This window comes from Varroa destructor, unplaced genomic scaffold, assembly GCF_002443255.2.
Source record: "Varroa destructor unplaced genomic scaffold, Vdes_3.0 BEIS01000004.1, whole genome shotgun sequence".
NCBI lineage: Eukaryota > Metazoa > Arthropoda > Arachnida > Mesostigmata > Varroidae > Varroa > Varroa destructor.
In genome coordinates, this window is record NW_019211457.1 from 8,022,530 (window position 1) to 8,043,819 (window position 21,290).

At 41.5% G+C, this 21,290-nt stretch overlaps 1 long non-coding RNA gene across 3 annotated transcripts in view; it reads right to left on the reverse strand.

The window, feature by feature from the left end:
• Nucleotides 1-280: 280 nt before the first annotated feature.
• LOC147755797 (uncharacterized) overlaps nt 281-21,290 on the reverse strand; it is a 65,288-nt gene continuing 44,278 nt past the window's right edge. For 2 of the 3 annotated variants that reach the window (XR_015326465.1, XR_015326467.1), the window contains one exon: nt 12,215-15,738. This is a non-coding gene — a long non-coding RNA (uncharacterized LOC147755797). Of the gene's footprint in view, nt 417-1,100; nt 1,140-12,214; nt 15,739-21,290 lie in introns of those variants that run through there. The other variant, XR_015326466.1, reaches the window with a different exon arrangement.

Below are 21,290 nucleotides of genomic sequence, written 5' to 3' on the forward strand. Positions count from 1 at the left end.
TCGCAAGTTAGTGCATCGTGCGCGCTTGATGCAACGCCTCCCGACTTGTTAGTTCTCTAATGGCTTGATGCTGTCATCACAACTCTCCAATTGTCTTAAAAAATCGTTGATTCTTTCGTCCATCGCCATTTTCCCTTCCTAGAGTTTTGGCGGCCTGGATCTGGCAACTTCGTACGATTCACGATTTCTCGCTTCTCCCACGACATAGGTCTCATCTCTTCTGTTAGCCAAGCCTCTTTTCGTCGGCACCAGTCTTTACACCAAGCCCTCCCTTCTGTCTCTCGTTGCAGCGTCGGCGACCGCCTGGACCACAACCTGACTATGCTACCGGCAATAATGGCTGCCCCCGGGGGGCCTATATCCTGCGGCAACCTTGCCATCAACATGCTTATCTTTTGCAACGTTCTGATTGGTAGCTGTAGTAAAAAGAGGGAGGAGAAGATGTAACTTCAGTTGACTGCTTTAGATAAACATAATTTCTTTATTAGACATGAGAAGCGAATTATAAAACCTATTTAAGTTTCTAAATATGGCAATGCTTGCAACGCTTAGGGGCTTACATGCTGAGCTACATGTTTGCCTAGAAGTAAAAGCTTTTGAGTCCGAGAGTTTTGAGCCGATTCTGATCGAAGTGCCGATAGTGGACACCCTTAAAGTTTGTTAGCGTTTGGACAAATCAACAGCTTCAATTGGATCTTCCAAATCGGTAATTCCTTTCCGATTACTGTAATTAATATAAGCCGATAGGAGAGATTATCACCTATTTCTGCCTACACAGGTTTAAGCTGATTCTTTTCCAACGTACGTCATTGGCAAGGGAATAGCATATCTACTTATTCTGTTTGCGATCTCTAGGGACACCGTTAGGGCCAACAATGCCCAAACGTGTTAATAAAGCTACTTTTGAGTTGGGGCCTAATATAAGTCAGGTGACGAATTATGCCAAATGTCTCGATTAAAGTAAGGCTTAGCGTATTTTCCAAGGCAAGAAAGCGGCACAGGTAAAAAAAACTTAACTCAAAAACCTTTTTTGGCCAAAAAAAAACATTTCAAGTCTGCGTTACATTTCAAGTACTTAGACTTCATAGATTCGAACTAACCTGAAAAACTATGACGCAAATTTCCTTGAAATGTCGTACCTGTAATAGGCACTATCTTAATGATCCGGCCTTGCATTAATTTCTATCAGCGATAAATGTACTATGTTCATCTCAAACAATTAATGTAAGCTGTAAGCAAATTAAGGGCAGTTTAACTTTTTTTGAAGTTGAAGAAATTTTTATAGCTTGTTTACCCAAAAGAGAAGTCGAAAAGCATCTATGTTGTTCCCCACTACCGTTGCTGATTTTAATTATATTGAAAATCATAATACGCGCCACGTAGATAGTAATTCACGACAAACTAGGTAATGAAGTACTTATATCCAGAATGTGATACTCACTGATAAAACCAATGGTATATAATGCGCAGAGTTACATTAAGTTAAATAATACAAATTGCATTGTTAACTTTCAACGCTGTGTACTAATCTGTGATACAGAATCGAAATTTCTACATAAATACAATGGCCTTAAAGAGTAATATAATACAAACATATGCTTTACTGTCTTTCATCGTAATTATCTAGTTGAATCAATCAAGTAAATGCACAATTAACTTTATAAAAATAAACTAAACAATCTAACTGTTACCTACGGCAATCCTAAATGATAGTTGCGTCTCCCTGAATTTTCAATGTCGAAAGCTAAACGTTCCGTCCAAATGTCAGCTCTTGTTCGCACTATATAGCTATCATGACTTGCTAGTAAATTCGACCGGTATTGTTTTAGATATCCAAAACGTTAGCTGAAAGCGAATAGATAAATCCACGATCAGCTTCTGCTGCCGTCCCTATTCGCTGTTGACTGTTTATGATGTTCAGTAAAAACGGGCCGTGAAGCCAGGCCACCTTACAATTCTCGTTATCTTCTCAACGCGCTCGCGCCCACTGGCGTCGTAGAAGTTACTTCAGCGAAACAAAACATTCTATGGTAGACAAAAATTCTAAAGGTCTCTGGTTGTCCGTTTCTCTGATATGGAAAGAACAAAAGCTCGCCCATAGCAACCAGGCCACAGGCCGGCGAAGCTATAACGCCACGGTATATAGGTCGTCGATCTCCATTTAAGGTGTTCCAAAAAGAGGCGCCCACCAGACAGAGAAATTAGTTATCTCTCTGTCTTCGACCCAAATCGTATATTATCCGTGTAACTGTGTGTATACTACTAGACGACATACCTTGTGTGGGTCTCTGCTTTTCTGGATATCGAACTTCCGCTTAGCTACATATGTTTGAAGTCTTACATCCGGTACGAAACAAGTTCTGTGTGTGCTCGTATCGCTAAGACTAGCAGACGAACACGTTCTACACTAAGCTATTACCCACTAAGCTATTACAGGAACCCATGTTTACGGTATGCATATCGTGCGCGCGGATTACTTCATACATCAGAAGTTAGCAATACAGCTCATTTAGAAATATTAGGTATTGTTTCTCAGAATAGCCTTAAACTCTTGAAGCTAAATAAATCTTCTTAAAGTTTCGAATTTTAGTTCAACATTGTTTTAGACGACTGGCGCTCCCTTCTAGTAGGGCATAAAGTGTGTCCACGTCCAATTTCGAATCGAGACGGAAAAAACAATTTTTTCGCCTATTGAACTCACGTGTCCCTAGGGTTAGTAGGCAACATGCACAATACGATTGGATTCGGACCTCGCATCGTTATTTGACCTTTTACTTAGGACGTTACGAAATACAATTGTAAGATTGAGACAATTGTGCCTTGACTGTAAATTGTTTCAGTTAGTGCGTACGCCACAACAAACTGGTCAGATGAATGGTTAAAAAAAATGCATCCATCTCGACCCGTTTCTATGCCCATCCCGTTCAAGAAAGAAGGCATTCCGCGACAGAATTCTTTTCCCCCAAACGTAAAGATTATATCCGCCAGGATACAGTGCGTTTATGGTGCTCTTATACTTTATTTATTCTTTTTGTTTCGCAGTGCGTTTTGCAGTCCAGTGTTTGGGAACGGCCAAATTGGGTAAGTACGATCCACCACCCTGGCAACAGGTCTTTCACTGAGAAAGCCATAAGCGAAGCCAGAGCAGACCGGCCGACGAGCAGACGAAGTGACAGAGCAAAATTATATCAAGGCAAGTCCTGTGGCAGGTCTTAATAAAAGCTTCAAAGAAAGGAAGGGAGGGCAAAACTTATGCGGAACAACGCAGATGAGCCTTTCATGAAACGCCAGCCAAACGCCGTCCTACAGCAGTAGTTGAGGCTAGACAGCAAAAAACAGTGCTGAGAGCAGACGACAGCAGCAACGACAAGAGCGATAATATCAGCGTACGCTGCGAATCGTCTCGCAGAAAGATATCCCACTCTGACGTAATTTGCTACCCATTCCCGACGAACCGGCTCTTCACTTCGTTGCGCGTCACCCCTTGACACCCCTCTATGTTCTTCAGTGTTTTGCTACTGTGCAACCCAGCTGAGAGCCAACTCGCTTTTTCCTGTTAGATTTGTTCAGCGCCGCGACAATCCTACGGTTTACCCGTTCTCATAAACGTTGCTTGACGCTAGACGCACGACCAGCCCTTACGTCCGAGCGGATGCTCTCCGACTAAGCTCTCGAAAGCCAACTTATGAAGCTTGATCCATCGCCCACACCATTTTCGCCTCTTGGTGCTGGCCACTTTGCTATGAGCCTTTGACACCTTGATGTGTTATTCGACGGACCCGCCCATCACACAGATCTTGGGTAGGATACCCAGTGGGAGTCAGGACAGATGGGGTAGTTACCAACGGTCCCTTTTGCAGGCCTCCCGGCTTAAGCTAAGTTCTAATATTTCACTTACCCACTAAGATCAGAGATGGGGTGACATTGCGTTAACGCAAAGCGTAGGCAAGGCAACACTGCCACAGGAGCCACGATTGATTGCGTCAGAATGGGCACAACGGGTTGTTTCGGAATGGGGAACACATGGGAAAAAAGTTCAACGCGTTAAGCGCAATAATTGTGTTTCTCCGCATCCTCACTTTATACTTAGGAATAATGTTATTCTATCCAGGGCCGTACGGTGCCAGTGTCGTGGTAGAGAAGCACGGCGAAGCTTCGTCGTGGTACCTCTCCTTCCAGTGTAGCGCGACCACGCTCAGTAGGAAGGGCGGGGGGGGGGGGGGGGTGCTGCTCAGCGTTGCTGTCTGCGGTATTATATACTACCAGTGTTCTCGCCTGGTACTCTCGCCATTACTGTGCCTTAGCGAGCCCTGTCAGTTTCCCGCAGGCGGGTTCCATCATTGTAGTACATTTTGCGCGTCATTTTGTTTTGCCTCTCCTTTTCTCCTATCCTGCTTGCCGTTCCTTTCACCTTCCGATCTCTTACCATCATACTCAACTGCTATCCCTATGTGGCTCTTTTCTGCTGAAAACACAATAAATTTCGCTGGGATATAATCTAAGCGACTGCCACTTGTGTCGCCATGCTAGGGTAATATGGGACATGCGGCTTTCGATCACACATTCAACAAGCAACCCCTGACCGAGCTGGGGTGTCTAGGGTTGTCGCTTCAAGTTGCGCTTGTCGTTGGTCGCCTCGGTGTGCTTTTCCTAAACAACTGTCCACTGTAGCCCGACAGGGTCCTTTTTTCGGAATCTGCCCGTTCGGTTTCGTGAGCTCTTGCTCCACTTCTCCGGTCTCTTTCACATACTTTGTTGCTTTCCGTTTCATCTGCGTCTGCCTCGTAAGGGTTTTATTGCGTTCACCAAATTGCTAAAGGCAAAAGGAAAGTTTCGTTGCCAGGAGGCTAACGCGGCAAAAAAAGCGATAGAATAAGCATTATCACATGAACGAAAGGAAAAAAGACCTGGCGCTATCCGGTTTCACTGTATCACATCACCGACATATAGGTTCACTCAGGACGGGGTATATATCGAGGTCAAAAAGGAGTAGAGTTAAGGGTAAGGCAATTAACAGTGTCCCATTAATTCTGCCATTGGGATACTCACTATCCTGAGACTGTAACAATGAGTGTAGTACTACTTTGCCTATTCATGGGTGGGATCGATCGTTAACCTAACATCAGTGGGTGCAGTCTACTTTATTGCTTTTTTTTTTTAATGATCTAACGAGCAAAGTTTCGGTTAAAAACAGTAGACTAGGTGAGACTTATTACGAACATGTGGGCCTTGACCCAATATAAGGATAAAGCCGATACGATTCTGGTTGGGGTAAAATTCACACTGCAAAGATTAATAGTTATAAGTGAAACTTGGTAGTTTTCAGTAAAGATAAACTTACGTCAAATGAAAGTGGACAATATAGGCCCATGAATATCATTGATATGATAAATAATTATGTTGAAGCTATTATTTTTGCCATTTCCCATTACTGCATCTTTCCAATGGCTTATTTGCTGAATCCCATTGCCACCATCTTGTGCAGATCGAAAGGTCTCTCATATGAGCTGAATTGTTGCACCTTGTTTCAAAATGTGACATTTTTTAAATTTCCTAAAAAGCTAAAATTGAGCTGTAATAATGCAGGATGAGAAATCTAAATTGGTTAGAAGGCAGAGATGCAGATACATTAATTAGAAACACATAAGAAGAATATTAAAAAGTATTGCAGGTAAACAGACGCAAAGTAACTTAGTAAATAGTTATAAGTTCATAATGGGAATTAGAGATTTCAACTGTATTCGTTATATTTTAGTTGCCCCCAACTGTTTTTCCGTTTCTTGCGATACTTGTTGTTTGGCTGTTATAACTGCTGTCTTTGATTTTTAATCTGCCTTGTCTTGTTACATTGTAGCGTGGCGGCGTTTGAGTCTTATCTTTCTGGATTTTAAACGACTTTTTTCTTCACACAATATCACGTTTGAAAACGATTTTTTTGAAAAGCATTTTGAAAACGAGCACATGCGCCTCGAAGTCTAAACTCGGAATGCGGTCTCCCAATAGAAACGAAATGGTAGCAAATGGCAAAGAAATCCTTTTCAACAGTATATAACACTTTATTTTTAGGAAACAAAAATTTTTAAAAATCTGAACAAGGTTGCATCAACGTATGCTTCAATTAGATAACGAATTTATTGGCATTACAATCACGTTATAGTCATGGTTGTTGCCATTATTAATCATATAAATAACACATTACCAAATAATGAGGTTTGATAAAAAAAAAAATCACTTGTATTCAAAAAAAAGAAGGAATACTCCTCTGATATAGTATTGGATGCCCATTCCGGGGGTTGTTCTCGCGTACATCCAAAAGCGATTACCACTGCGATTGTAATTATGAGCCGTCAGGTTCATCGGTACATTTATGAGTTAACAATAATACAAAAATGCTACTCCTGTATGGTTCCGACTGATTTACGATGATAAGATAGCCACTAGGGGATAATTTTCTGCTCTGTATTTTTTTTTTCGATTCAGAGCCCGTACATATGTAAATGATCATCAATGAATACAAATGACAACCAGTATTTTATATTATTGTTTTTGGGCTGAGGATCGTAAGTTAGCTATGCACCTCTCCATTCATTCTTTCGGCCACGATAGAACTTTTTCCATGTTGCTGTTGCCATTTTTCATCTGATGCAATGCACGTGTGGCTAAAACGGTCGAGTTTCAGCTTGAGTCTACCCGATAACACCCCCCAAGCAACGATAACTTGCGCCAATTCTAGAACGTTGTATCCATCGAATCTCGACCGCTCTGTAACTTTGAAGGCGTGAAAACATCGTCGGAAAGAATGAAGGAAGGGTAAAATTGAAAACGATGACGTCTTGAAGTGAAGACGCAGGCGGTGGTTTGACGCAGCGTTGTCGTACGCTAGCTCGTTATGACATAGAGGTACAACGTCAACTAGGTTAGACCGGACGTAAAGCCTAGTTTTTTTTTTTGCCTAGGACACTTACTAGCGAAGAGCTGACGCAATCGACGATACAAATGATTCTGAACAGAAATAGAACATTTTCGAAGAATGTTTTCGGGCGATAAGCTAACTGACCGTTAACTAGATCGTATCGTGTCACCGTATTTTTCTATATATTGGCTTATGCCTACCCTATCTACTGCGAACACATCGCGTAACAGCGGGTTCGCTTAGGCCTGTATCGTGTGTACATATGGACACTATGTGCACACCCATCTACTTATTACTATAGACCACAGCTGTATAAAAGTAATATCTGTCACCTATCAGTGCCCGACACCTTTTCTATACATCCTTTCTCGTAGCACCGAGCCGTCAACCATGAGCCTATTACGCGTCGGCGGAACCTATGTAGACGGCTTCGGCCCGCCGTACTGCACAACTTCACTATTTGGCCTTCCCGGCATGTTTCTAATGCATTGTATATGATGTACAGGCCGATCGAGATTGTTTCGAGAGGTTCGCTCTAACGGAGTAGCAAAGTGAACATCAGAAATCGCAGCGGATCTAAGTATCCGAAACCTTGGGCCTTCTCTGCTTGAAGGAAGTGTTACCCTGTCAAGGACACCTGCCTTTCTGTAATAGTGGATATATCTAAGTGGACTAATGTTTTAACACGAATATGGCAACTATTATTGGACTGGCCAGCGGTCGGATGCTTAAGGCTGAAGTGGTCCAGAGTACTTGCGTGTGCCCTTCGTACGTATTGTTTAGGATCATTCCTTGGAATAAACAGTCCGCTATTATTATGATGTCGCGCAGTGTAGACCCAGCCAACGTGAATACATAAATAGACCTAAAAGGAAGTGACAAGTAATCTAGATTTATGAAATTATTTGCTGTATTTTTGCGCGATAATTGCTAATTTAGCAGAATTATGCGGATTTAAAAACACCCGGCAAACTCTAACCACTCGCAAACTTGTTTGGAGCAAACAACAGATCCAGTTCAATAGATCTAACTGATTCGCGTTCTTCCGCATCATCTCTAGCTCAAATTGTGCTATCCCATTGTGCTCCATATCTAAGCAACAAGTTACATTTTTGCGTAAACGTTCTGGGACGTTAACTTTAAGGCAGGTACAAGACGAAAGTTTCTGAACGATGACTGCCTACCGAGAGTAGCTGGTGATTTTTCGTAACTGGATCGCTGTCTGCTGAGCTTTCTCGTTGTGTTTTGTACGTGCTTTGTCTTAAACACAAAAAAGAAGCTTAGTCATTTCAAATGTAGAACTTCTGTTCGTTGTAGTGGTACGAGAGTTTATCGACCAGAAGGGCATAGGCTTAATTAGCTACATGTGTGGGCCTTTCAGCTGTGTATGTTGCTGGGAATGAAAGATAACTGGCGTATCAAATAAACATTACACTATCGTATAGGAATTATTGTGAAAGATGAAATGAACGGTTGAAAGGTACTAAGTGCTTTGAGTCCGATGTCTAGGGCCAGTGTCGTCAGGTGTTACTGCTTCCAGGGGCTGATCGCCAACATGAAAAGGAAGTGTGTCGATGCCAGATATCGAATCGGGTTTATGTATTTATTGAAATGTTTCAGTTATTCTCTTCGTATAAACAACTACTCGAATTTTTAAGTACAGCATCAAGTACTTGCCCACCTGGGAATCTACCTAGATTTATCTGGGCTTTCCGCAACAGATCTATGAAACGACATCGCGGCCATACAAGCAGCTACTACCCTTAATAATATTTTTTTAAATTTCCTTTTAATACTTTATTATTCATTGCTGATACTTATTTTGTCCAGCGTTCGGATCTAAATTAGTGTGGCAGCGTGCTTGTTAGTGATAGTTATAATGGCAACGCATTTAAAAAAAGTCAGCATTAACCCCCCAGGCGACGCCACCCCAATAGAATTAAATTTAAAGTTACCATAGTAATAGGACCTGTCCCGGTACATAAGAGTCATTGATTCATAACTCACTAGCAGAAAAGTGTATGCTCAGTTAAAGCGAACCATTTTTTGTTTATTTTTTTGTAAATGTAATTTTTTGTTTCTATAAATTTGCGTGGGGCAAAAGCACATGGCGGTTTAATGTACTTTCTTCTACCGCAGTTCTACTGCATTTTACCATCCTACTACTCTTACGGATGTAGAATGAAGCGTTAGTCAAGCTGTGAAGTGTTTTTTTTTTTATCTCGCACTGCATCAGAACAAGTTACTGTTACCGAGCAAATCACGTTGGACGACGTTGCTCCTGAAATGGAACAGTATGCTAACGGACCTTCAAAAGGCATTTCCCCTCGTTCATGGTACGCCCGCCGTCTAATCCTTTGATAGCAAGAACTGCACAACTGCCAAACTAGTCTATCAGAAGAGCTTTACAACACTTTCAGCATAAAGCGACGCTCCCGTTGATGTGAAAATAAGAGTCCAAAAACGTTTATTAGTGTTAATTTTGCGAAAACGAGTCTACTCCGCGTTCCTAATAAGATCCCCTAGCACATCCAATTTTCCCATGTGGATTGTTAACAGCTACTGCTGTACTAATATTGAGACTCAGCTAGCGGTGTCGGATGGGGTGAGCATTGGGAAAAGCTTGTTGGCCACCACACCGTCGCCTGCAAAACGTCATTGACGCTCATGGCTGAATCGTTCATCTATGAGTCCGAAAAGAAGGGTGTCATGCGAACTAAAGGGGGGCCCCCATTGACTATGAATGGCATAGGATAACTCGCTAGCCATCGACAAAGTAAAGTAATCCCTGCTCACAGCGAAATTGCTTCTTAAAGGTTCGCTGGCGGTCATGGATGCTGTATAATCAACATATGATAACAAAAGCGAAAGTCACTTTAGAGAAGGAGTTACGAGAATGTACATTGTCTAGGGTTTAAATAATACCTGTTCATAGATGTTTGCCTTTGCGAAAAATAATGTAAAAGATGCTTTTCCAAACTGTTCAGCCTTTTACCATTTATCGAGTCATTTATGGGGCAGGTACTTTGCACAACTCCATTATGATCAATATTGAGCTGCAATGTATATATATATATATATACAATCATTGAATCACATAATTAGACTATCTATGTGCCCCTAAAGGCTTGTCTACTAATTGTTGCTCTCCGCCTTTTGATGTACCTCGCTTAGATGACACGTGGTTTAGTGAGGCCGTAACCTGCGTCCGTTGATCTCAGCACAAGGGTATGCGTAAAAACATTGTCACGGAACATCGAACGGATCTGAGTGTTCTTTATCTATGGTACCTGGACGCACCCATTCGCTTCATTGTCTATCAGAATACTGTGCATTTATTTTAGATGATATTCAGTGCGGCAATCGGTTGATGTTTTTTTTTTTTTAAATTTTTTTTTGCTTAATAATGTCATAATACTGTTTTCAGAAAAAGGTTCCAATCTGAAGAGTGTGAGCTGACGCCTCGTTTCGGTGGTTAAAATGTTTTGCCAGTTTAACTGTTTTGTCTTTTTTCTACTAACGCAAAAGCGAATGAGGCCACTCGATTTCCTGTAAGCAAGATCCGTCGAGGTTAACAGGTTTCGAATTGTTGATGATTCTATGAAAAGTTTTTAAATCATATAGAGGTGAGATATGGAAGAAACTTATAACTCCGATGATTTCTTTCAACATAGTTCACTTTCTTCCGACGAAATAGAAAAATATGTTTCGCGGGTTCATTTATACAAATCGGTTCCAGGCGCGGTTTCGAGGTGAGGCCGAGAACAAATGAAAAATCGTAGTAAAGTTTATGTAAGTGGGTCGTTTACTTGGCAGGACATAGGCTCCCCAGATCTCAAGCGTCGATTTTAGGTTACTTAACGCTATAGGTCCTAACGGGTTCTGCATCTTAGCAGTGCATAACGACTTAGGTAGGCAAAACGTCCTACGTTTCTCGTGTCGTAGTTCGATGTGAAGTCAACAGAAATAACTTTGCAGAAATGGTAAAGAGACTTTTTTCGCCGGCCCAGTGAAGGCCCTCTAAGATCAAATATTTGTAATGCTAAAGCAACAACAAAACAGAAACGTGTATGTGGAAGTATGTAGTAAAAAAAGAGTTGGCACATTACAATTTTTAGCTGACCTCGCCGCTTCGTGAGGCTTTTGATTTACATATAATAACGTTTGCTAGTTTTGAATGGAATGAAGTCGCCTTAATACAATTAGATTTTTTTATAGAAGTGAGACTGCGTAGAAGCGGTCATTGTAGTTTTACGCGTTTTGATGCCGATAGGTGCTACAAAATATGTTCACGCTTTGCAAGAAATGTCCCGTCAAAACGCTTACTATTCCACAGTTCTGTAATTTTCACTAAGCTACCTCCTGTTTCCTTGGATGACATGCCCTGGCAGCCATGAACTGTGTACTTTGCATATCATTGTTTTTCGCTGCACTCTGTGTCCTTGTTTGGACTCCTTAGCGCCTTCTTTCAGACGAGCCTTTTTTACGATCTATTCACGATTACTTCCGAAAAAGATAGGATGGCCCTTCCTCATACCCTTGTGGGGGCAAAACAAGGAAAAGATGTGCAGATCGTACACACGATGCCCGTAGCCAGCTGGATCCATCCAGTCTGATGCCACGCTATTCGATATGCGATCCTCCCTCGCCCAGCATTCGAGAAGGGTTTTGAACTGTGAGCGCTACGCGGATGTGGGCCATTTGCTGATGCTTTTAACACGGCAGAGTGCGCGAATCGGCATAATGTGTTGCCTACGGCCAGGTATGAAAGATCGGCCTAGTTCAGTAGCGGCAGATACGAGTCATAAGCGTCACAAGTTGTTTCTTGTTTTTTATGTACCCTTCAGACCCTTCGAAAAATACGTCATCGCCTTCAAATACTGGTCTACTGCTATAAATGTATCGGTTTATGTCCGTATAGTTTGTTGTCGCGTAGTATTTAAAGATGTTTTGTTTTTTGTTACTATTTAAAAATCGTTTTGTTGTTAAAATCAAATGTTTGGCAAGACATTTTTTTGTTGATTTAGGGTTGGCTGGGTGGGGCAGTGACAACACCGGCTTATTTAAATTATAACACGTTGATTAACCATGGCTACGTAAAAAATGGGGTTAAGTTCTAATTCGGTGTAAGTTACTAGTTACACCAATCTACTTACGAGCCAGATAGGCGCTTTTGGATTGGCCCTGAGGTAATTTGAACTAAATTATTTGACTGATTAGTGTTAATCATTCCACTATTCTCCTGCACTTAAATATCACTTGCATCTTGTATTAACCATTATGCAATCACTACATTAAAACTTTTTGTCCTGTTTTTTGTTTATTAATAGTTTAACCTTAAACACTTTTGAATGCGATCATATCATTACAGTTACATCCTAGATTAGCAGAAATCCAATGGAGACTATGTATTACAGATTCAGAATTCCGCTTCCCTTATACTTTTTGGGAAAAAAAATTTCACCACGCGAAACACGTTTTTCAGTTCGAACCTTAGACCAGCTCTTTCTGATACATCCGATGTCAGCAAAGTCAGCGAAAAGCGTAACCGATCGATTCAGGTTGCCTGTACATCGTTTTTACTCGATTCTCCAGTTGTGTTGTTTTTTAAGTCCGTTGGAACCCGCTTCTTCGGATGCGCTTGCCTTTTCGCTGGTTGCGACTATTTTTCTTCCTTTTGCTCCTACCTTTGTCTTGCTTGCCTTCGTCTTTGCCGACGTCCGATTCCTACTCTTCAAGCCAGCTCTGTTGTACCACGTCGCACTTTGCCAAAATGCGCCGACGCTTCCCGTGGCGAGCCGCAGCGACCTTGAACAAGGTCGATGGTCGGCCACGGTACTCAATAAGCTGCCTTTGAAACGATCCCTATTGTCGTTCCGGCCCTGCCTGCTAGCCAGCGTACCTCCTGCCTACGGTGCCGCTCTATCGTGTTGTCTCTTCCCCATTCTTCCTCTTTTTTTTTCGGCTTTTTCCTCCTGTGACGTATTCCCACGGAGTCAATTCTAGTTTTCCGTACACCCCGTCATGTTCGCTGCTTTCCTGGTCCGCTGCTTTCGCCGCGACTACTTCTACCGACTGCAGGAACTGTCCCGTAACGGCGTCGAGACATGGTACTGTTCGTGTCTCTTCTCACGTTTTTTCCTTTTACACTTCCTTGTCTTATGTTAAGTGATGCGTTGAAATTAGACTCGATCTTTATGTCTGGGTCTTGCTTCGCTTCCTTGTTCACTCGAAAAGAAAAAGGGAAAGAAGAGGAAGAGGGAGAGAAAGAGAGGGAAAGAGGACAAATCGACAGCAAACCACAATTTATTTTTGCGAAAAGCCGGAGACCAGCCACACGAAAAAGTTGTTCCGAATACGTCGTCCGATGTCCCAGTTTGCCTAACAAAGCTAGATTCCCATAGAACCGAAGGGGCAATGCGCATAGCCGTTGACGTTGGATATGTGCCGTTGCATGCTCGCTGCCTGCAATTGGTGTGGCAGTAAGCATTAAAGCAGCCTCTAACCGACGTCAAGGTCTGCAACGTACGACGTCTCTTCAGGATACGAGACGATCAAGTGCTTCTTGGTAAAGGTACAGATAAACGTCGTATAGCATTGATAGGATTGCTTCTATTCGACTACTGCGGTCGCTATAAGGAACAGAATGTTAGCATTGAGCTAGCTGTGGGCGTACATATGTATGGCCTCAGATGGGGCGTTATTTACTATAAGTTCGAGAGATGCACGAACACGTCAGTGTATATGCACAAAGGTAGCTGGACACAATGTTAGGTTGTCGCTTGGGCTGGATGCGTTTGTTAGATAACTACTCGATGGATGAATGCCGATTCTTTTACAACTTCTTCGTCGGAAAAACCTAAATGAGGTCTGAGGTGTAGGAAATTCTACGTATCTTGTAGGATAAAGGAATGTGATTTGACAGCGCATGTTTCATGACGCTACTTCAGATTCATGGTGCCCACAGCGGATGTATGAATTTACATTTACGTAAAACGTATCTATAGCACGTCATAGCTTGTCTGAAAAACATGCCCAGATATGTTGGTACGCGGCAAAGCCTCCTCGCGGATGTACTGCTTGCTTTGGTATGATAACATAATAAGACGCTTTTGACACGTTATCAGGCGCGACAATTCTGCTCACTCTGTTGTTGAGCTATTGCTGTTGTCGTCGTCGTCATCGTCATTGTCGCGCTTGATACACAGTCATTAAACATAATTATACTTAGTACCATAGTGGTCTCGTACGAAGCAACGAGTAAGAATGGTTCGAACGTACAGGCCTCGGAAAAGTGGCGGTCCGTGCACCAAACCCGGACAAAATCATGACTTACATGATACATGGATAAGCTGCTAACACAGACGAAGAGTCGAAGCTAATATGCTTAATGATAATCCTTTGTGTGAGAAGTTTGTAGGTATCTAAAAAATGGATGAGTTACCGTTTTTAAGCTAAGAACCTCCCGGTCATCATTCTCCCTTCAAAACATGTCACCTGTTAAGTACTTTAATAGAACTCATTTAGATGAAGTGTCATACACACAAGGTGTATGTTGATATTTAGAAAAAAAAAACAAATATAGAATTCGCTATAGTTTTAAATGCAGGTCCGGACTCTGTCGATGAGAAGGGTTGAAAATTGCATCTGGTTAAAAGCAATTTAGCAGATAGTAGGAATCAGTAAGTTCGTTTGTCTGAAGGCTAATGCCATATGCTTTGATTAGAACAACAATTCTAGCAGAGGCTGTCTGGAAATATGGCTATAAACGTTTGTTATTATTATATGTTTCTTTCAATATTAGATCCCTTTCTATAAGTTCTTCTTTCCCACTATAAGTTCTGGCACCTTTTTAACAATGTTTTACAAAATAAAATTGAGCTGTTAAGATATGTTAAATAAATATATCGTTTGTTTTATGAGAGCGCTCAATATCAATTGAAGATTTGCCTTCTGGATTTTTTGAGGCTGTTTTGTTCACAAGGTTTCTACGGCGAGATCAGAAAACATCCTAATTTCCTCCTTTTACGCAGCTCCCTACTACTACTACTACTACTACTACTCGCTTGTTAGAAGCTTTAGTGACGGTATTCAAGTAACTGGTCTTAGAATTCGGGGAGTATAACCGCGTATTAAGCACCGAAGAAATTGGAGTGGAGTTATGAGATACGAGATTAATGTTGCCCATACCAAGTAATCCATTCATTGCAATTACACTCTTTTTTAGGTTAAATATTTTGACATTTTTTACTCAAATTGGCGAGTTTTCTAATGTAAAATAAGACATAAAAAAAATAATGAAAAATATAAACTAGCTTAACAAAAACAATACTATGCTCAATTTAAAATAACAACGTTTGAAAAATTGATCGTGTATTAATCGGTAGATCTTTTTTGTACTTTGTATTTTGACTAAGACCACGTCCATCTCGAAGGCCGACAAGCAACACCTGTAAATTCATTCACATTTTCTCTATAGTAAATGTTATTTCTAATATTTATTAGAGTAAGTAATCTAATTTGCTTGACCTCTGCCATACCTGCTCGCTCTTCACTGACCAGCATTAGTCTTCCCCGTCATCAGTAACCTTTCCGCGCCTCTGCTCTCGGTCCCCTGATAGACGTCTGTGTATGTTTGCGGTATCCGGTGTGCCTGTGGCCGGAAAACGCCGCAATGTCCTTTTTTCGTTACGCTGTGGCTTCCAATGTTGGATGAAAGCATTGATGGCCCGGTGGTTATGGCCGTGAACGTGGCAGCCTGTGGAGATCGCCCTTCATCGAGACCCGATGACCAAAACCCGTTGGAAGAACGTCCGACAGCGCAGCTAGATACAATGGAAACAGGAAAGTAAAAAGAGGGCCATTCAGCGGTGGCTTTCGTCGCGCCACCGAAGGAATCCGACAAACCTCAACGCCAACAGACTCCCTAGTCCAGTGTTCGGCTACTGCACTAACTTAAGCTCGCCTGGCACTCACTGTGGCATGCTACGGTTCTGTAGTATTGTAATGTTCCAAATAAAAGGTCGGACACGTCTGCATTCATCGCAGTTGATATATTATACACAGACACGCTCTTATGCACGTGTCTGTGAGGCTGGTAGTAATGCGAGAAGCAACAAACGTATCTACGTGGATAGAGGCTTCTATATTTGGGGACTTTTGCCGAAGATCTCAACGTTCAATTGAAGAACAGTCGATTCTCATTTCGGGTTTAGAATAAGATTGTTTTGCTTATAGTACTTGAAAGTTTTATTCAGTAAGTTGTCTCTACTTATTTTGGAAGCTAAATATAACGTTATAAGTGATCTCGGTATCAGATCTTGGTTTCTAAGTGATTGCGGAGTGCCTGAAGTCGTGTTTCGACTTGAACAACCATTGCCTAGTGATAGTTGATGTGCTTCGTTTTGATAAGCAAAATACAACGAGATGGGTAAAATGCATTTTAGGCCGGCCTTCAATCCGCTACTCCCGAGGATCTGTATAATTTACGCCGCATAATCGTTCAAGGAGAAAAAAACACGTTTTAACGTACTTGAATAATGGATAGATAGAAACGAGTTATATCAGCAAATATCTACGCCGCTTCAATGATTTCTAACATACTTTCCTCAACTACTTCTCGTTAAATTTTCTACATTAAATAACATAAACTATTTTTATCTATCATTTACGCTCTCCATTTCGAACTGAGCTCCAGTATTACTGAAACACCTCTACGTTCTCCATGCAAAGCGTATAACAAATTTTCAAAGCGTTCACTCGTCCGCTGTTAGCATTACATAGAGCACATCAGAGTTTCAGTCCTCGATGCCTCGATGGAAGTACGTGTATGGATCTGAGCGTATAAGAATATGTGCGTTTTTTTCTGTAGTACATAAACAAAGGAAGGCTTAGCGAAATAATCGGGGATCTAAATAAGTCCACCGGCCGACTCTTCTGCCATGGGCCATCCCAGCGTCGAACACGGCTGTACCGTGTAATGCTTAGATTTTATGCAAATAACGATAGAGAGAACCCAAAGTCGATTTCTTGTCATTTTAAGCTCGTTCGTTGTTTTTAGGTCCACACAGTTGCATAAACGGGACAAATTTGAACCACTTTTCAGTAAAATAATCTACTTGACTGGTGTAAAATTGACTTAGGTAGTTGTTTTTGTCTGAACGATCATTGGGCAGCTGCGTGCTCGCCCATTTATAGAATGAATGTATGATACGATAACAGTAAGTGATCACCATCGTGCTGGGTATATGTAGGGCAATTTGGGAAGAACTAAGTTATTACTTTCTTATAGTATGGAGACGTTTTTATATATAGCTAAGGCAGAGTAAGCTTTGGTCGGTTTCGCAGGTTATATTATTAGGATTTGCAAAATCTATCTCTCATGGTTTGCTCATTGGTCTGTTAGTTTCAATGTTGGAATTTTAACTGATGTTTTCAGTGATCCTAGATCATATAATTTAAAAGAAAAAATACACAGTGACCTATATTGGCTCAAACGAATTTTTTGTGCAGGAAATAAACCAGGTACACTGAGCTCATGTTCGGAAATGCTCTATAGGTTTATTTCACGCGTGAAATATAAATAGTGATTACATGAATATTCAACTCGTGTGGTCACGCATTGATCCGTATCTGTTACTATACATCGTAGCTACCTTTGAAAAATGGTAGCTTAGGGCGAGCTTAACCAGACTTTCTAGTTAATGAACAAATAAATTCAAAGTCTTAATGGCGCAAAGTGGCCTTAGCAATAGGGCAATATCCCTGATTATCGAAAGGTGACTGATATACACACGCACGAAAATTTAAGCATTTGCGGTCTTTAAAGTATCGTTAACTCCATAGGCGACAAAGCGACAAAACGATCTGCGTTTCGTTTCCGCTTTGCAAACAAATCTGTCGTCGGACCCCCGCCAGTTTAACCCCCATCGAAGCTGCGTTGTTCCTCGCTACTGTCCATAACCGTTTGAAGCTAACTGGCTGGATTACAATTGGGTCTTACTGTCTTGACAGTCGTGGCAATGAATCCCTTGTGACCACCCTAAATAAATCAAGTTTACACAGCTGCTCACTTTTGGCCGTCGCTCATTTTAGCACGGTTCCGGAAGGTGTTTTCGAGAACACAGGCAGAAGCACTACATTTCGCTATACTTCCTGCCTTCTAAGTTCGGGAGCACTGCTCAGCTAGGGCAATAGCACCAGATGCAAAACTAGAAACAGATATTTATTTGGGAAGGCAAATTAGTTAAAAGGGCTACTCATCAGATCCGTCCGGCCTGCAGTACTGGATACCTGAACTCATACTGTAAACAACAGCACACAGATGCGTCTATAAACAAGCCTTTACGACTCCTCGTCGTCATGTTCTGCTAAAAAACGAAAATATCTGTTTCGTTACAGGGAACACTAGGACCGCTAGGAATAACTGTGTGAGGTTTGGCCCGCTTTGACGACAGCCAGGCGATCTACATAATGTTCTTTGTTAAGTAGGTGACTAAAATATACGATTGAAAAGGGTGTAGCGTTCGCCTTGAAATAACATCTGGTACGATAAGGATGGAAAGGCAGAGAAGTAAATCAGCTGAAATGAAATTTTACTGGTGTCTAATCTGGAGGAACAATAGAGGCGCCACATAAAACCACTCAAGAAAAAGTTACTTAACACGGTTATCTCAGGTATACTTAACAGGTATACTCTTATGAGTCTTATGGTAAGTAATCTGGAGGTGCTTTTTTTATCATTCATCACAATCACAAACTACGCGGAATTGCAGAACGCTTGTTCGAACGGTGACTGTACATAGATACAAATAAGTTTGACAAATTATTTTTGATTTTTCTTTTATACTACGATCAAACGTAGCATATATTCGTATAGCAAATCAGTCGAAGTCTTCTTGTTACGCTTATGGATAAGCCAGAAAAGCCTACATAGTTTTGCTGTTCCGGGCTCCATCGCGCTCAAAATGTTTTTCGTACAAATTCTCTCTAGAGCAACTAGGAGCATAGCACAATGTTACCTAGTCCTTTGTGCTTTTCTTGCTGTATTCATGGCCCATATAACCAAGTTATCTTGAGCATTGAGTATCAGCAATAAGACACCGAAAGCTAGAAACGATAGCCGCATAGTGTGGGGTCGGCAAACTCGTCCCAATCCTGTCTTTGATTACTCTGGTTTTTACTAACTATTGGAACTTCCTTACCCTTGAACTTAACTTCTTCTGATCGTCTGGAGGCAACCACTGGTCTGTCCGTTCAATAAATACAGCTGCCTGCATAGCATGAGATGGGTTAGTGCATAAAGGTTTAGTTCGCCATTTACAAGTACCTCCAACTTTCAATTTCCGTCGATAACAAAAGACTCCGGAAAACCCTGAGGAACGCTTCTCGACCCAGACCACATCCTTAACTCCAGCTTACAGTTGGAAGACACATTGAGACATATAACACCGTCAATTCAAAATCTCCTTAAAGGCGACATCGGGTTCATGCTGCTCGACGCAAGCTGGCGCACTTAAAAACGAAATAGGTCTGACTAGGACGCAGAACTGGAAGTGGGGCTCGCCCGAGTCAAAAGCCAATAGCACTGGATAATACATTACCTTAACCACAAACGACGCAGTTTCTGGGAAGTAGTTGCTTTTCAAGCAGCTTAACCCGCTTTGCGCTAACTAGCCGCATTTTGTGCCCGTTAGACTTATGGCATCATTTGAATACATGCTTATACTCAGATTTCGAGCCTTTTTAGCGGCACAGAAGTCAAGGTTGAGCTACGGCTTGTAAGATGATCCATATCTCAACTCACGATTTCCCAGGAAAAAACCTAGGGCGATTCAAAGAGCGGAACGAACGGTCAGGAAGACCGACGGTGAAGCTCGACGCTGGCTAGGTGATTGTGCTTGCCTCAACGGGGACGAGTTGAAGTAAAGAAGCTAGCCATATTTTCCGCCCGGTCAGTGTAGTGTGGAAACTTAGCACTATCAGACGAGAAGGTTGTTGATTCCTTAGCAAAACTTCCATAGCCGATCCATAAACATAAGCTAGCAAGTAACGTGGAGCTGAATAAGGCAAAAGGGGTTTCAGAAACATAAATATGTACATGAAACGTGGTTTCATTCTGAACCCCTAGCATATTCGTGATAACAAGATATACATTAAGTGTAGTTTTTACTCAAACCGTTTCTATAATAGTTATTTTTATAAAACAAGCGAGCAAAGTAATACAGTACGATAAGTGCTGCTTATGAGCGTAAGTTGAATCGTGAACTTAACTGGTGATTCTAATTAAGTGTCGAAAAGTCGTTCTCTTTCTTAGTCCATTTCAGATTCCTACTACTGTATAGCTGCATAGTGTATAGTATACGCAACCTTCTTTCTCTATCTTCATCAACTTGTTAATGAGCACTTACGCAGCTCACAATAACTACACGACACCTAGAGTCAATAACCCTTTCTAACGCAATTCAACCAATTAGCTTTTCAATTAGGCCAACCAGTAAGGTCGAACGTTTATGCAGTGTTCCAGATATGATTCGTCTCATACGCTTCGCCTGTCGAGGTGTGCCGTCCTGAAGTGAAAGGATATTATTTTAGTTCTTGCGCCTCTGCGGTGTTCGATACTAGGACCGGCTAATATGAATTTCTTCCATCTGTATCTCTTAACGTACATTTACTTAGGGGTGCACATAAACATGGCACAAAAGAAGGACGATCTTTGAGCTGCACCATGCTAACTAATTTATTACTTTAGTAACATAATCGGCCACCACCAAATCTTCAAGCAGAAGGTATCGGGATAAGGCAGGGACCCTGGCGGCAAATACAAAGACTATCGTCAGGAAATCAAATGAAATGATGAGCAAAGTACTTACAAATAGCTAACGGAGTTTATGCTTTGATCGTCATAGTGAGTGGGTATCTATAGTTTATATAGTAGCTGGATAATTACCTGGACAGAAGCATGGTTCGTCCTGTCGATCTTTTGTAGGCGTGCTAATTGGATAACGATCTAGTCGAAGTACTTACATGTATGGATTTGCCTTGCCTTGCCTTCGAACAAGCGCTAGTCAATTGCTTCATTATGTATCTTAAAAGGACGTTCGTACGAAGGGAAAAAAAGAAGGAATATAGTTGAAGAAATCTTAAAATGAAGCTACTCGGCATATATCGATGATTGTTCCTCCGGTAAAAATTTTACCTCAGCAAAAATTCTAGCCAATTGTTGAAAACTATTGACAAACAATGAAACTAGTCTATGTATAAGGGTCTTAATTCGGCATTACCTGTGAGAGATTCTAAAGATTAAGTAAAAAAAAAATAGCTTCACAATTATGAAAAGTAAAATCAAGCTACGTTAATTACCAAAATAGTTTCATCA